Consider the following 16,166-nt stretch of genomic DNA (forward strand, 5'->3'; position numbering starts at 1 on the left):
GAAAAGAAGTTCGCTCGCAGTTAAACTTATCGGCACAAGTGTAATTAGCCATGTAACAGGGCCGATGGCCAAGGCGTAACTAAACCTCCCCAATGAGGGACACAGGTAAACCCTTTACCAATGTAATCAAAGGATTTTTAAAGGGCAAGCCCACAAACGAGTGGTAGTGATGGGCGTGAGGTGGGCGTTGTTAAAAGCCCAGATACACACCAACATGTCGGAAAAGCAGCGCATGCGCTCTGCAATGCTCGACCTAAAAACTGGCAAAAATGAGATCTGCAAATTCTCCCTACATAGCAAAATCGCCCCCTCTCTCCTACAATCCAAATTCTTTACAGTGAATCTCCTGCACTGGACGCCTTCCAGGCTTCATAAATTAAACCTGCAAGAAAATGACACCCGCTGGAAGTGCAACCTAGAGCCAAGCTCACATCAACACATGTTTTTAACTGCCAACTCCTAGACTCATATTGGTCCCTGATCCAGAACCATCTGTCAGCTATATTTAACATACCCATATCCTTGAACTTACCTAAAGTAGCACAAGGCCCCTGGACCTCTGCGTCCTCATTGACCCTTAATGCTAACATGTCAAAGCTAGACCGTTTATTGACGATTGCAGTGAAAGTCATCCTCTCTGAATGGAAATCATTTAACCATCTACCTCATCACACCGGATGGGCATGGGTCTCATATCTTAGAAGAGCACATAGTTCACAGTCTAAATTACAGTCCTCCTCCCAAATCTGGAGTGTGATATGGCGTTCCTTAGATAAGTACATTTAACTTGGTACTAATAGTTCCAAAGCTTAAACACAGACAGGTTCTTGACCCTGAACACATACTCGGGTCTCTAATATGCCACTACAGCCCACCCCCGTTCTCTCTTTCGCACCCTTAATGCGATTCACGCATATAGTATACACCACATGGGTACTATACTCTTCATAAATACTAAAGACACACTTTACCATAGGTTATATACCCAATTATATGTGTTGTTTCCTCGACCCCTACTTAGGGAATGACTGTATGACAGTACTCGGAATCACAGCACTTTTAAGTATGTTACTTGTAAATCATATACTATGCACTATCAGTTTGTTTGCCCAACTTGACTATGTATCATAATGGTGTCTCAATACTTGTATGCCAGTATGTTCTATTATAAAAGAAATAAAATATTTGGAACACTAAAAATAACATATGGATTTAAGGCACCTGCTGCTGAGCTCTTAGCATACCCAGAAAGGTCTGCGGTGTGGTAGCAGTAAGATAACTCTGGTGGCCAGCGAGCGTGCTGGGAAGATCGGCATGCACCTTTGTCACAGCTTTCAGTCCTCATAAAATAGCATAGAGCAGTGGTTCCCAGCCTTTTGACTTGCGTAGACCCCGAGTTGATCAGTTCTAGAACCCCGGGACCCCCAATGAAACATTATCAGAATTGGTGTACCCCCCCCCACTGAGTCGTTACTGGAAGCCGGGGACCTTATCGATGATTTGCATCAAAGCAATACACAAAAAATATAGAAACAAGCATTTACCAAACACATGAACAAATAATAACACGTTACTGAATTTGCACATAAATATAATAAAAAAAATGTATAAGAAGGTTGGAGGTTTACTAAATTCAATTAAAGCCACACCTCAGAACATACCACATTCGGTTTGATACATCTGCACTGCTCCAACTAATCAATCTGAGGATACCAATTTAATTTTTAGCCTCCAATTTCAAATTCCAATTACATTTACAGTAAGTTTTAACATTTTTAATTGTACATTTAGCCACTTTATTTATATACACCTTATTAATCTGTAAATATTATTTAATTTTCAAAGCAATCATGGACCCCCTGAGGAGGCTTCACGGACCCCCAGGGGTTTTTGGACCACAGGTTGGGAACCACTGGCATAGAGGAATAATGTTCCTGTTGCAAGGCACAGCGTGTAACAGTGAGAGGCAGAGTACAGATTTTCTTTATGTAGCTAACTCAGTGGGTTACTACTTCTGTTACAGAAATCTTGGTGAGACCTCTTGGTCACAGACTACAATCCTTGAAATAGAGCTTTACTACACTATTCACTGACATCAAGGAGCTGCATCCAAAGTGCAAAGATTAGAACCTTACTGTTTCTTCGGAAACTTTAGTTACTTAATATTTGATAAAAGGGTGCCTTTAGGTACCAAAAAATAATTACTAGTAAGTCCTACCTAAATGGTTATTAGCGTAATTAATCATATAGACAGATGCATCTGACATTCTTGCAGTGTGTGCAATCAAAGCTTAGAAAATGATAAAAACTTAACTGCACCAAATTCATAGTTTAGATCTTGAGCACTTGTAAAGTTCCAGCTAACTCCTATACTCTTTAACTGAGACACATTTGTGCTGGGCCCAGTTGGAACAGATATTCAGAAGCCTCCCTCAGCCCTGCAGGTTGATGTGCTGTACTGTAAAATGCACCATTTTTGCCATTGTAAAAAAAACTAAAGATTCATGAAAAGAGAATCCCCAATCCCCCCAACAAGCCACCTTGCACTGGCCTGGCTCGGTTGCTGCGTGCAGTAGAGGGGCTTGTTAATCAAAATTTACCAAGGCTGTATTTGGTTTGGCCTGTCCGGCCCCGGATCCAAAACAGTGAACTCTTTTTGGGAAACGGAACTGTCAGAGAAATAGAGGCACTGCTAGGGGATTTAGTACCTCCAAGTATGCGTTTTGGTCTTGTTGAAGCAGATATGCTAATTAGGAATTATTAATGAAACGTTTATGTGTTTTGATTAACAAGAAAACTAAACGTAGAGAAATTAATGTGCACATTTGAAAATGTGCCCTCGGAGAGTGACAGCCAACTTATACCAAATTGTACTAAAATGATAAAAAATGTGTGAAATAATGACAAAGAGTAGTAATAACGTAGCAATATGTCATATTGAGATGTATAACGTGTGTTTTGCATTATATTGTAGAGTTAACTTAGCCGAAGTTGTGGCCTAGTTACCAGGCCTCATGCAGAAGCTGAATTTCTAGCGCACTGCAGAGAAGCTAGTGCATTGAACTGTCCATGAACTGCATATGTTAATAAAATCTGCTTAGCTAGAATTTTCTGCAATGTACCGACGGACAGGAGATGAGGGACTAGAGTATGTAACAATTTTGGTGTAAGACAGACTCGATGTACTTTCCCAGGACTTGAATAATAAAAGCACTGACTGGAGAAGAAGATGCAGCATTTTTGATACCTGATGAGCCGGATGATGAGGACATCGTGCAGTGAACCAATCAACGAACTGAGAACGGCGTAATATTGGAATTCATTGATTTGTAAAATTAAAGTTATTGGTTAGGGTAATACCTGGTGATTGGCTGGGGAATTAGGGGGATGGACTGGAAAACCTTAATAAAAAGTCATGACAAAGGGCAAAAACTTCAGACGATGCGAGGGGAGAATTAATGCAGATATTGGATGTCAGAAGACGTGATTTTAGATTCTTTCATTGGGCTCATGCTCTTGAGGGCCTGATGCGTTGCTGATCGATTGATGACCTGAAGAAGAAAACTTTTTCTTTCTAGATACCAACTGCGCTGTTTGAATAGGTTTTTCTTTTAGCTAGATGTTTTCTAAATTCATGTTTCGAAATTGTTTGTGCATTAATTCCCACATGCTAATGCTAATTTGGATTAGGTAAGGTATTCTTTAAGTGATGTTGACAGTGACAAATGATTGACAAAACTGATTGCTGAACTCTGCTATTAATGCCAATATATTCATCTTTGTTAGCTTATGCTGAAGCATTAGAGCATATGTTTTCTCAAGTTCTGATTAGATTATGTTATTATTGGTCATTAGTGAACTAATTCTGAGCTAACTGAATAAAGTTTGAATTAACCTTATGACTTAGTATTGTAACTAAAAGGGAAATAAAAATTTATAAAACGTATAATTGAGTTGTGGTTAATCATGAAATGTTGATATATTGTCTCATGTTTAATGATTCTCTTAGTGGTTATTGATTGATTACACTGATAATTGATGTTCATCAATTACTACATAGCTAGGATACTCCATGCGATCCAAAAGGTTCATCGGCCTATACGCTTCCCCTTGTAAGTTTACTTACTAAGGACCAGGCGTGCTAGCAGTCTGATTGATCTACAACTGGTCTGAAGTCTGTCATCCAACTTGGGTTTTGGTTTATGATGCAGCGACGAGTGCACACATAATGATAAAACAACAACTTTTATCAGATCTAGGATTAGAAACTATGCACAGTATGTTGTAATCTCTCATCATTTCCTGTCTGTGGAGCAGTTACCTGGACAACTGGCTCCGCGATGCAACGTGCAATTCCCTATTACACTTCTCTAGGCTACTTACGTCTTTAATACAGGTGCATTCATCATCACCACAGGAGGAAGTTTACTACATGGGGGACAGCGAAACTTGTCAGTCTTCACTAAGGTCTCCTTGTTTCTTTATGGAGCCTGTTTTACAAAATAAGTGGCTTTCTGTTGAGAGCTAACAAATAACATAAATCATCCAATTAAAGTAAAATTCAGTGCTTACCTTTGTTTTTTTTTCTTAGAGGTACTTTGGATGTAGAGGAGACAAAAGAAACAATTATGGATAACAGGTGTGGTAAGGCCCCTGGACCCGATGAGGTGCCAGTTGTTCTCTTTAAGACTACTGTTGATCTCTGGGCACCTGTTGTTACTAATGTCTTCAGCGCAGCTGGGCAGACCACCCCCCGAAATCCCGCTCTACGTTATAGGTGGTGCTGCACTGCATGGTTCTCAGCTGAAAGACATTGTGTCGAAGGCAAGAAACTGGGACTCACCTCAGGAGAAAGGCGTTGAGGAGCGGCATCGCAGAAGACATTCAAGCAGGAGGCAGTTAGAATACCGCCTGCCTAGCAAGGCGTGGTCTACTGTGCCGGATATTATATAGCCGCCGAAAGCAAGAAGGCCACCAAGATGGAAGTCTCGTGATTTAAACCAAAGTTAGCCCAATACCTACTCAGAGAAGCAGGGAGCCACTTCAGTAACAGGCATATAATGGTCAAAATGCGCATAAGATAGGAACAGACAGGAGCTGTTACAAATGGTGCACATTGGGGGCAAGCCCTCACACAGCAAACTTAAGGGCAATGTTTTCTTAAAATGCAGTGGTGTGCGAAAGGCAACTACCCTCCGCCTCCATGCAGGCACCTTTCTTGGCCATAACCCCAAGAAAAAGCATGGGGCCTCCTTAAAAGCACAGAAGCCAATGGTGAACATGACAAATTTAAAACAAAATGCTGGTTTAAGTTACCTGTCTTTGGTCACAGGTATCACCCCTGGACCATACTCAAACATACCATAGTCATATATTTTCAACATTTACACACTGTAAGGTTTCTTTTGCTGAGTGCCTGGACTCTCTTGCTCTGACTGGCTGGAGAATGTCCTGAACATGACGTTTACCAAAGTCTCAGCATTTTTCCCAGAAACATGGTAATTCCCTCCAGTCTCCCTCACACAGGAAGATATGCCTGCCAAGGTTTGATCTATATCTGTGATATATGGGACTATGGACTGTCTAGATACCAAACATACATAGTTAGTCTTGGTAGCTCTGTTGCCATATCGTCCTGTTGCTCTGGAAAAAGCACTCAGGCCAAAGGGAAACCTACCACAACCATATAGTTTCCATATTCATGTATCCCGAGTCTACTATCACTGGGTGCCAGACCTCACTCCTCCTGATTCGCTGGCCAGGAGAACACACTGTAAGATTTTTTTAAAAAAATTCCCTAATACATGGTAATTCCTTCCAGTCTCCACCGTGCAGGAACACATTCTTGCCAAGGCTTGACCCACGTATGTGTTCATCTGGGGCACCTGGGTGTCTGGAAACTTGACACATAATTGCGCATGGGCATCCAGGCACCCCCTGCACAGGAATAAACTGTGCACCCCAGCAAAGTCTTTGTAGCTTCATATGGTTCATCTCCTTGTTTCTTTGGGGGGAAAACAGGCCATAGGGAAACTTACCACAACCATAAAATGTCCACATCTATGCATCCTAAGGTTACTATTGCTGAATGTCCAACTTACCTCACCGTGGCTGGTGGCTGGCTTTCCCGGGAGTCTGGTGGCACATATCTTCTTTGCCTTACATTTCCTATGTGTTGGAGTATCTAGCAAATTTAATTAGTTGTAGTTGTAACCATACAGCTTGTGCAACACTTGGAATTGAAGGTTGCTCCTTACACTTCACAATGCCACACATGTAGCATAAATGTGTGAAACACTGCTGTGAGGTCCATTCTTGATGATCCTGTCGCAAATAAGTTCTTGAAACATTAGACACTTTTATTCGTTAAGTTCAGTGCAAATCGTCTTAGGCCAACATTACAGGTAAGATAGCCCATTCAGGTTCCAAAAATAATGTGTTAAAAAAAATTCTAATGAATGGAGGAGCTACAGACGTTTCCTGATAAGTGTGGCTGTATGTCTGCTGCTGATACTCAATAGCAGGCGAATACCAAATATTTTCTAGTGTAAAGTCAGACAGCATCTAAGAATCGGTTTCTAGTAAGCGAGGCCAAAGGGAGTCACAGTGCTCAAACCTGGCGATCACCAGATTACCAACCACCGCATCTGCAGTAGAAGTCTCTAGAAGAGAAATGTGACACGAGAACTAACCATTGTTTAATGATGAACATGTCTGTATGAGTGAAGCCGTGCAGCACTGAAGCACCAGGCGAGTCTGGACTGCACAACCCTTGTACTAGTGTAAATAATGTGCTACTAAAATATTTTCTAAATAATATTTTCAGGCAAAACCTTCTGCATAACCAAGTTTCACAGCCATAGCCCTCGAATCGGGCAGGAGAACACCTTAAATGCAGCAGTGTGTTCAGGAAGCATGAAATGAACAACTAGTATACCATGTGATGACAAAGGATGTTGAAAATGTTCTAGGCAGCTAAAGCTAACATTTTCTATATAAAAAGTTTATCCCTGTCACAGGTATGAGCCAACTTTGTTCCCGCAAAGGTATATAAGCATCTCTGTCCCTGCTCGCACTCTCCTCATATAACGTAGATGAATAACATCCAGAAGCGGGTTATCGCCACACAGTAATGTTGCCATTATCAATTCCTACGTTAATAAATATTGCGCTGTTCCCTCATTGCCATCTGTATCCACTGAAAGAAACCTTAGGCTGCTGCTGGGAATCAGTCTAAATCAACTGTCTAGGACACATGCAAAATATTCTGCAACGACGTTCCCAAAATAATTGTGGCGAAAACGGTTATCAGAATTTATAGAGGTTTTAGACTTTCTCTCTGGAGTGCAGTATGCCGCAAAGAAAACGTGGAAGCTGATTTTTTGGATCACATTCTATGATAAACTGTTGCTGTAGAGAACGACTTCTACTTTAAATTCAGTGAGCGGAAGACGGCACACTGTAATGCTAGTAAGACCAATCACAAGCTGGGACTGAGTAGTAGAGTCGGATGAAACGTGAAGGCAAATCTGATATTCATGGGCACCAGCCTGACATATCAGCCATAACTCTTATGAGAAGAAATAGAGGGCTCGTGTATGAAAGAAGAACATCAGATGACAGGGAAAGCAAAGGTTGGCCTCTTGGTTCTTATCTATTAAGGAGGAGAGCCAGGGAGCCGTGTGGACCAAGAGCCGGACACATTGAGACACTAGCAGCATTATGAGGGCGCCAAAACGGTGACACTAGCAGCATTATGAGGCGCCAAAACGTGTTGAACACAGCGTATGGATCAAAGAGGCCGGACACTGTTACACTCATGCATCAATAATCTTCTTCAGATCATCCTAGGTAGTCGAACAAGCGTCATTTTGGGGGCAAGGTCAGCCATAAGTTGAATGAATGACCAACAATCATCATCATGGTGGACCTGCAGTTGCAAAAACATTTGTTTGACTTGACTCGAGCCAACCAGCTTCTTATTTCTCAAGTATGTGCCTCCGGTAACGCTCAGTAGAAGAGGCCCGATCTTGCTTCCTGATTTCGTTTTTGGCACTACGGTACTCTACAAATAATTATCTGCTTTTATGCTATTCCTGACACATGGGTTTAGCTTTTTGGGGACGGGGAATAATATATGTATTCTGTTCCTTCTAGAGTAACAAGCCAAGTATGTTATGATTCTATGCTGGAGACTAACTCCACTGAAAATACAAAATACCACACTGTATGGTTGAAGTTACTCATCAGGCTTACTTAAGGCAGCCAAATATATGTACTAGTCAACTCAACTCAAAGATCATTATTCAGCACAAATACCCACAAATGGCCACAAAAACACATTAAAAACTCCACCAAAACGTATAATAGATTAAAAAAAAAACAGTAGTAATAAAATTAACAAAACCAGAATTGTTCAATTCATATCTACAACAATACCTCTCCTACGATGTATAGCTCCCCAAATGTATGCAGTGCTAAAACAAACAAAAGGGTTATTGTAGGAGGCTTATAGTGGGCCCCTTGTGGTAATTACACCTTGTGCCAGGTCCAGTTATCCCTTATTAGTTGAATAGAGGTGTTTCTAGCAGCTTAGGCTGATAGAGGTAGCTATTGGCAGAGCAGCTTAGGCTGAACTAGGAGACATGCAAAGCTCCTACTATACCACTTATATCGTATAGCACTATATCACAAGAAAACACAATACTCACAGTTACTAAAAATAAAGGTACTTTATTTTAGTGACAATATGCCAAAAGTATCTCAGAGGATACCATCACTTAGGAAGTAAGTAATATACACAAATTATATGTACACAAACCAAAATCAGGTAACAGTAAGAAAAGTAGTGCAAACGATGTAGAATCACAATAGAATGCAATAGGTAGAAATAGGCCTAGGGGCAACACAAACCATATACTCCAAAAGTGGAATGCGAATCATGAATGGACCCCAGGCCTAGTGTAGTGTGTAGAGGGTCGCTGGGATTGTTAGAAAACACTAAGGGTGTCCAAGATACCCGACCCCTTGACCCTGAAAAGTAGGAGTAAAGTTACCCTACTACCCCCAGAAAGACAGTATAGTCGAGATAGGGGATTCTGCAAGGACAACAACTGCCAGCAAAACACTGAAGAGGATTCCTGGACCTGAGGACCTGTAAAGGAAGGGGACCAAGTCCAAGAGTCACGCAAGTGTCCAGGGGGGGCAGGAGCCCACTAAACCCCGGATGAAGGTGCAAAAGGGCTGCCTCCGGGTGGAAGAAGCCGAAGATTCTGCAACAACGGAAGGTGCCAGGAACTTCTCCTTTGGTCAGAAGATGTCCCACGGCGTGCTGGAGGATGCAGAGTTGTTTCTACGCAGAAAGACTGCAAACAAGCCTTGCTAGCTGCGAGAGTTGCAGTTGAGGATTTTGGGTGCTGCTGCTGGGGACCAGGAAGGACCAGGATGTCGCCCCTTGGAGGAGGGGACAGAGGGGGTGCTCAGCAACTCAGAGAGCCCCAGCAGAAGCAGGCAGCACCCGCAGAAGTACCGGAACAGGCACTTGGAAGATCTGAGGACAGCGGTCAACTTAGAGTCACAAAAGAGGGTCCCACGACGTCAGAGTCCAACTCAGCGAGTTGGGCAATGCAGGACGGAGTGCTGGGGACCTGGGCTAGGCTGTGCACAAAGGAATCCTTGAAAAAGTACACAGAAGCCAGAGCAGCTGCAGATCGCGCAGTACTCAGGATTACTGTCTGGCATGGGGAGGCAAGGACTTAACTCCACCAAATTTGGACAGAAGGGCCACTGGACTGTGGGAGACACTTGGTCCCAGCTCCTGTGTTCCAGGGACCACGCTCGTCAGGATGAGAGGGGACCCAGAGGACTGGTGGTGCAGAAGTTTGGTGCCTGCGTTGGCAGGGGGAAGATTCCGTCGACCCACAAGAGATTTCATCTTGGCCTCCAGTGCAGGGTGAAGGCAGACAGCCCTCAGAGCATGCACCACCAGGAAACAGTCGAGAAAGCTGGCAGGATGAGGCGCTACAATGTTGCTGGTAGTTGTCTTGCTACTTTGTTGCGGTTTTGCAGGTGTCCTGGAGCAGTCAGAGGTCGAAGTAGAAGAGGGACGTGCAGAGGAACTCTGGTGAGCTCTTTCATTCGTTATCTGAGGAATAGCCCAGAGGAGAGACCCTATATAGCCCAAAAAGGAGGATTGGCTACTGAGAAAGATAAGCCCCTATCAGAGGGAGCCTCTGACGTCCCCTGCTGGCCACTCAGAGCTGTCCAATGTGCCCCAACACCTCTGTATCCAAGATGGCAGAGGTCTGGGACACACTGGAGGAGCTCTGGGCACCTCCCCTGGGAGGTGCTGGTCAAGGGAGTGGTCACCCCCTTTCCTTTGTCCAGTTTCGCGCCAGAGCAGGGCAGGGGGATCCCTGAACCAGTGTAGACTGGCTTATGCAGAGAGGGCACCATCTGTGCCCATCAAAGCATTTCCAGAGGCTGGGGGAGGCTACTCCTCCCCAGCCCTTCACACCTATTTCCAAAGGGAGAGGGTGTAACACCCTCTCTCAGAGGAAATCCTTTTTTCTGCCTTCCCTGGACCAGGTTGCCCAGGCCCCAGGGGGGGCAGAAACCTGTCTGAGGGGTTGGCAGCAGCAGTAACTGCAGTGGAGACCCCGGAAAGGCAGTTTGGCAGTACCCGGGTTCTGTGCTAGAGACCCGGGGATGCATGGACTTGTCCCCCCAGTATCAGAATGGTATTGGGGGGACAATTCCATGATCCTAGACATGCTACATGGCCATGTTCGGAGTTACCATTGTGACGCTACATATAGGTAGTGACCTATATGTAGTACACACGTGTAATGGTGTCCCCGCACTCACAAAGTTCGGGGAATTTGCCCTGAACAATGTGGGGGTACCTTGGCTAGTGCTAGGGTGCCCACACACTAAGTAAATTGGCACCTAACCTTCACCAAGTGAGGGTTAGACATATAGGTGACTTATAAGTTACTTATGTGCAGTGAAAAATGGCTGTGAAATAACGTGGACGTTATTTCACTCAGGCTGCAGTGGCAGTCCTGTGTAAGAATTGTCTGAGCTTCCTATGGGTGGCAAAAGAAATGCTGCAGCCCATAGGGATCTCCTGGAACCCCAATACCCTGTGTACCTAGGTACCATATACAAGGGAATTATAAGGGTGTTCCAGTGTGCCAATGAGAATTGGTAAAATTAGTCACTAGCCTGCAGCGACAATTTTAAAAGCAGAGAGAGCATAAACACCGAGGTTCTGGTTAGCAGAGCCTCAGTGATACAGTTAGGCACCACATAGGGAACACATATAGGGCACAAACTTATGAGCACTGGGGTCCTGGCTAGCAGGATCCCAGTGACACATATCAAACACACTGACAACATAGGGTTTTCACTATGAGCACTGGAGCCCTGGCTAGCAGGATCCCAGTGAGACAGTAAAAACACCCTGACATATACTCACAAACAGGCCAAAAGTGGGGGGTAACAATGTTAGAAAGAGGCTACCGTCCTACAGTTATCAAATGCAGAAATATATCTTGAAGCTATTTTATAATCCCTAATATTCTGTGCGAGAAGGATGGGTTTCAAATAATGTCTCCTCAGACCCTCATAAAATCTGCAAAATAAAATAAAGTGTTGCATGCTTTGCACTGAAAGTCCATCACAAGGGCAAGTGGTCTTGACAACCGGGCATTTGTTCATTTCCGGAAAGGCAACTAGATGATGCACCATGTCCAACTGCAATCTAGTTAAGACATAGCGATGCTGCGTGTCGGTCACCCAGCATAAGTAAGGTTGGCATCCTTCATAAAAAACGTATGATATATACAAGACAACTGTTTCTTCCTTACTTCTTCACGCATCCTACTTTCCTATCTAAAACTTAGGAAATAAGTTTTAATTCCACTCTTCTCTAGGCAAAAGTGTTTTTGTGCATCAAGCTTAACTGATATATTAAATAATTGATTTAATAACCTGTTTATATAGGAGGCTGGCCCTCTATGTAGTGTGCAAAGCTAGGAATACTTTGCAGGGGGTCCAGGCAACCACATGTTGGTTTACAGGGGTAAAAACTATATCAACTAATGCTCTAATGTTTTTATATTTTTTTATTTTAATAAAGAACTTTATTGGTTTTTCAGAAAAGGAGAGTAAAATATTACAAACATAAAAGGGTTAATGTGTGACACCGATCAGTGCTTAGAGACGGTTGCTACCCCAACCCCAGGACAAGTCCTCGTAGACAATCTTAACAGGTGTTGTACTTCTCGGGAGAAATTTGATAAGACCATTCATTGGGTGAACTGGAGGAGCAGGCCCCCCCCCCCCAGAATTCCAGTAATGGTGGAAGGCTCCTCATGTAGTACCTGGAGATCTTAGTCCGTTTAAGTGCACACCGTAGCCCCCCATCCCACCCTCACCTTATAGTACTTATTTGGGCAGCCTCTAGCTTCATATACCAATTTTTCATGTCGGGCACACCAGTCCATGCCTCGCCTCCACTTGGTCAAGACCGGCGCGGCTCCAGCCTTCCAGTTCGCCACTATGTCTCTCTTAGCCACCAGGCATGCCATTCCCAGGAAGATTCTCTCCGCTCTTCTTAACCCTATGTCCCCCATTATTCCCAACAAAAACGCCTCCGGCGCCATTTCAAGTTCACAGCCTAGGACTACAGAAATCTCCTGAAGGACCGCCCTCCAGTAGGCCGCTATGGATGGACAAGACCACACCATGTGATAAAAGTCGGCATTCGGGCCCGAGTAGCGAGGGCAGTCAGCCCGGGCCCTGAGGCCAGCCCTATACAATCTAACGGGAGTGAGGTATGTTATGTGGAGATATTGGGATTGTATTAATTGGAAACGGGTGGCCATAGTCAGGGTGCGGGGGCCATTAATGGTTCTCTCCAATCTTCGTCTGCTATGGGGCCCAACCAGTCCTCCCACTTCCGGTGAGGCCCCTCAAGTGGGCGGGTTGTGTTAGCTATCGGAGTGGTATATCTGTGATATTCAGTAGGAGATTCAGCCTTCAGAAGCCAAAGGGTGCCATCCACCCCATTAACAAAAAGTGAAAACAGGAATGGTGGCAATAAGCACCTCTGTCTAATTCCCTTCTTAACCTTAAATCGGCGGGAGCATTCCCCATTTGGGCCATAGGGAAACATTGACAACAAGCTCTCGTACAGTCTTGCCACGAAGCTAACTATGTTTCTTGGAGCTCCCAGGGATATTAACGTTGACCAAAGAATAGAGTGGTCTACTAGATCAAAAGCAATGCTTCTCAGCGAAGCTTTGGTATACTTCCTTATGAGCAATTCTAGGTTAACACATGGCTTTATCATTCCCAACCCCTTCCTAAAGCCATATTGTACCTCAATTATAACAGAATTAACCTCTGCCCGCTCCACCAGTCTGCACAGGAGGACCTTGCCCATTAATTTGGTAGAAGAATCCTGGAGAGACAGAGGGCGATAACATTTAAGGTCTGATATGTTTCCCGTTTTTAAAATAGGGACTATAACGGACACGTTCCAAGAAGAGGGGTTTGAGCCCTCAACAGTGGCATTAAATATCCTAGTCAAGCTGGGTTCCCACAGCTCCCTCAAAGTTTGAAACGCATCAACAGGTGCCCCATCCGTCCTGGTCCCTTCCCCCATGCGCTCATATCTAATGCATACAGAACCTCCTCCAGGGTAATGGATAAATGGGGGCTGAGTCTTAAGCGATTCTCCCTTGCCACTATCTGTGGCCACATTCTCCAAATTAGAGTAAAAAAATAACCGAGAAATGGTTTACGCATGCTTTTCACGGGACAAAAGAGGTAAGTTCAGGCAGTGAATCATCCTTTAAAAACAAGGTGTCTGCTGTGCTCCAGAACTGTGTACTAGCTTTCATCTCAGCAGCACTGGCAAGATTGGACCAAGCCTCCTCCGGTAGTGCTCTCTTCCTAGCTGCAAGTACCTGCTTATAGTTCTTACACGAAACCTTAATGATTGCACAGTCCATAGGGGAACAAGGAAGAGCATCCCTCAACAACTTGGAATCCTGGATTCATGAATGATCAAACCATCCCTGTTTCCTTGTATTACCTGGTTGTAGAGGTCGGGTGAGTAGTGAGCTAAGTGACCTGGTAATCTGCTCAAAAGTGTTCAGTAACCTATTGTGATCCACTTCCCTGCCTAAGCAATAATTGAACTAATTAAGGTTCATTGTTACTAATTCCTGCAAAACTTTATAGGGATTATTTCCTGACCACTTAATTCTGACACCATTAGGCTGTAATGATATGTGGGTTTTGACCACTGACTCCACGATGCACTTAGCCTAGCAGTACACTGTCACATCTGTGACCACCAACTTCATTTTGCCTACTGATTTCATTTTAGCAGTAACCACGGTCACGTTAAAAGTTGCACATAGGTTTCCCACATTGTAAAATGTGCACATGCTTTTATTCTTCGTGTTTTTTTCCTACCAAGGGTTTAGGCTGATAAGAATATACTAACACAGCAGGGACAGACTTGTTTTGAATTGGCACCTTGGGATTGTGGCCAAGTCCTGACGTATTATTTTCAAAGCTGGCCTAAAGCAATCAGCATTTTTTGAATAAATAAACTTCTGCAGTGAGAGGAGGTTCTAAAATGTTCCTCTCTTGTTTGTTTAAAGAATAAGAAGCCAAGACCAGATGGACTGGGGACAGAGAGTGTTTGCAGATCTCCGGCATATCCAGGATGCTGGAGTGTGTCATCCTTCCTGTGAGGTTAATTGATCTCTTTCTCCTCGATCGATTCTGGAATCTGGCGATCTGATGCTGAAAAGGAGGGAGATGAACGAGTTTTGCCCTTTCCTCATGGTGATGCATAATTCTTAATTCATTATTTGCTTTGCGTTACAATATAGATGTGTATATTTGCTGTGTATATTGCAGTGGAGAATCATTTGTGCATGTCTTCATTTCATTGCTGTGACCATTTTTAAACATGTGTTTTTAGCATTCTGATCTCCTTTTAGGAACCTTGCGTAGTGAAATAATAAATGTCTCCTTTGGACTAAGAAGTGCATTCCAGAGATTTCTGTCAGTGTATGAGTGTTTCAGCTCGGTCATTAGTAAAGCAAAACATAAGCCTAACTGGAATGACATTTGAAACACATACATCTCCTTTTACTTCTTGCACCAGGATTACCAGGGAAACTTCTAATGGACTGTGGTCACTTATCGCTGTCGGACTAATATTACTAGCCACATGGTTGGCAGCGCATGATAGTAGAGTATTGTCAATAAAAGAATGTGAGTCTCAGCCAGTAAATGAGGAAATAAGCTCATCAGTGGCTCCACATCTGATTTCCATAAGTACAGGATCATACTTAAAAATTAAGGCATTCAATGCTTTCCCATAATCAGAGTGATCAAAATGTGCTATTCTAACCCCCTCTATATTAGTTATTCCACATACTCACTTAGCCGGGAGAGGACATTTCTGAATGTCCAAATCACCTACCAAAAAAATAACATAATTAGAATAAATTGTCTGCAAGAGTGCCATCAACCCTGCATCTACTGCAAGTGCTTTGTCACTACAGGTAGAATCAAAAACATGATTAGATAAATGTATTATAATCAAATCAGGTCCATGTTTGGGAGACAGCCAAAGGAATGGAGCAAAAGATAGCACAGTTGTTACCTCCCTGACAGCAGCAGCAGATCGGAGATTTAAATCTGTAGGCCCGCCGTGCTGGAGATTGGGTCGCTCCTAGGAAAAAATAAAATGTAAACCCTGAATATGAATAGGGTCAACAGACCAAGTCTCCTGGATGCAAATTACTTTAGAGGCTGCAGTAATACGGAGCCAATCCAGGGAATCCAGCTTACTTTGAAGCCCACAAACATTCCACTTAGTGAAATAGCATACTCCCTTGTGGAATAAACCTTCCAGGGGCAGATCGAGGGGATTTAGCTCCTCTGGAATGCTCAGTATAGTTGGTTCGTGGAATTCAGTGAAGACCAAAGCCACAGGAGCCGCTACATTAATAATACCTGAGCCTAGTGACCCCATAACCTGGGCCTCAGATTCACCTCGTAATAGCCCCATATTCCGGCCTTGTCAGAGGGGAGTAGTGATGCTGACCTCATCAGCAATTCACCTACAAGGC

This window comes from Pleurodeles waltl, chromosome 12, assembly GCF_031143425.1.
Source record: "Pleurodeles waltl isolate 20211129_DDA chromosome 12, aPleWal1.hap1.20221129, whole genome shotgun sequence".
NCBI lineage: Eukaryota > Metazoa > Chordata > Amphibia > Caudata > Salamandridae > Pleurodeles > Pleurodeles waltl.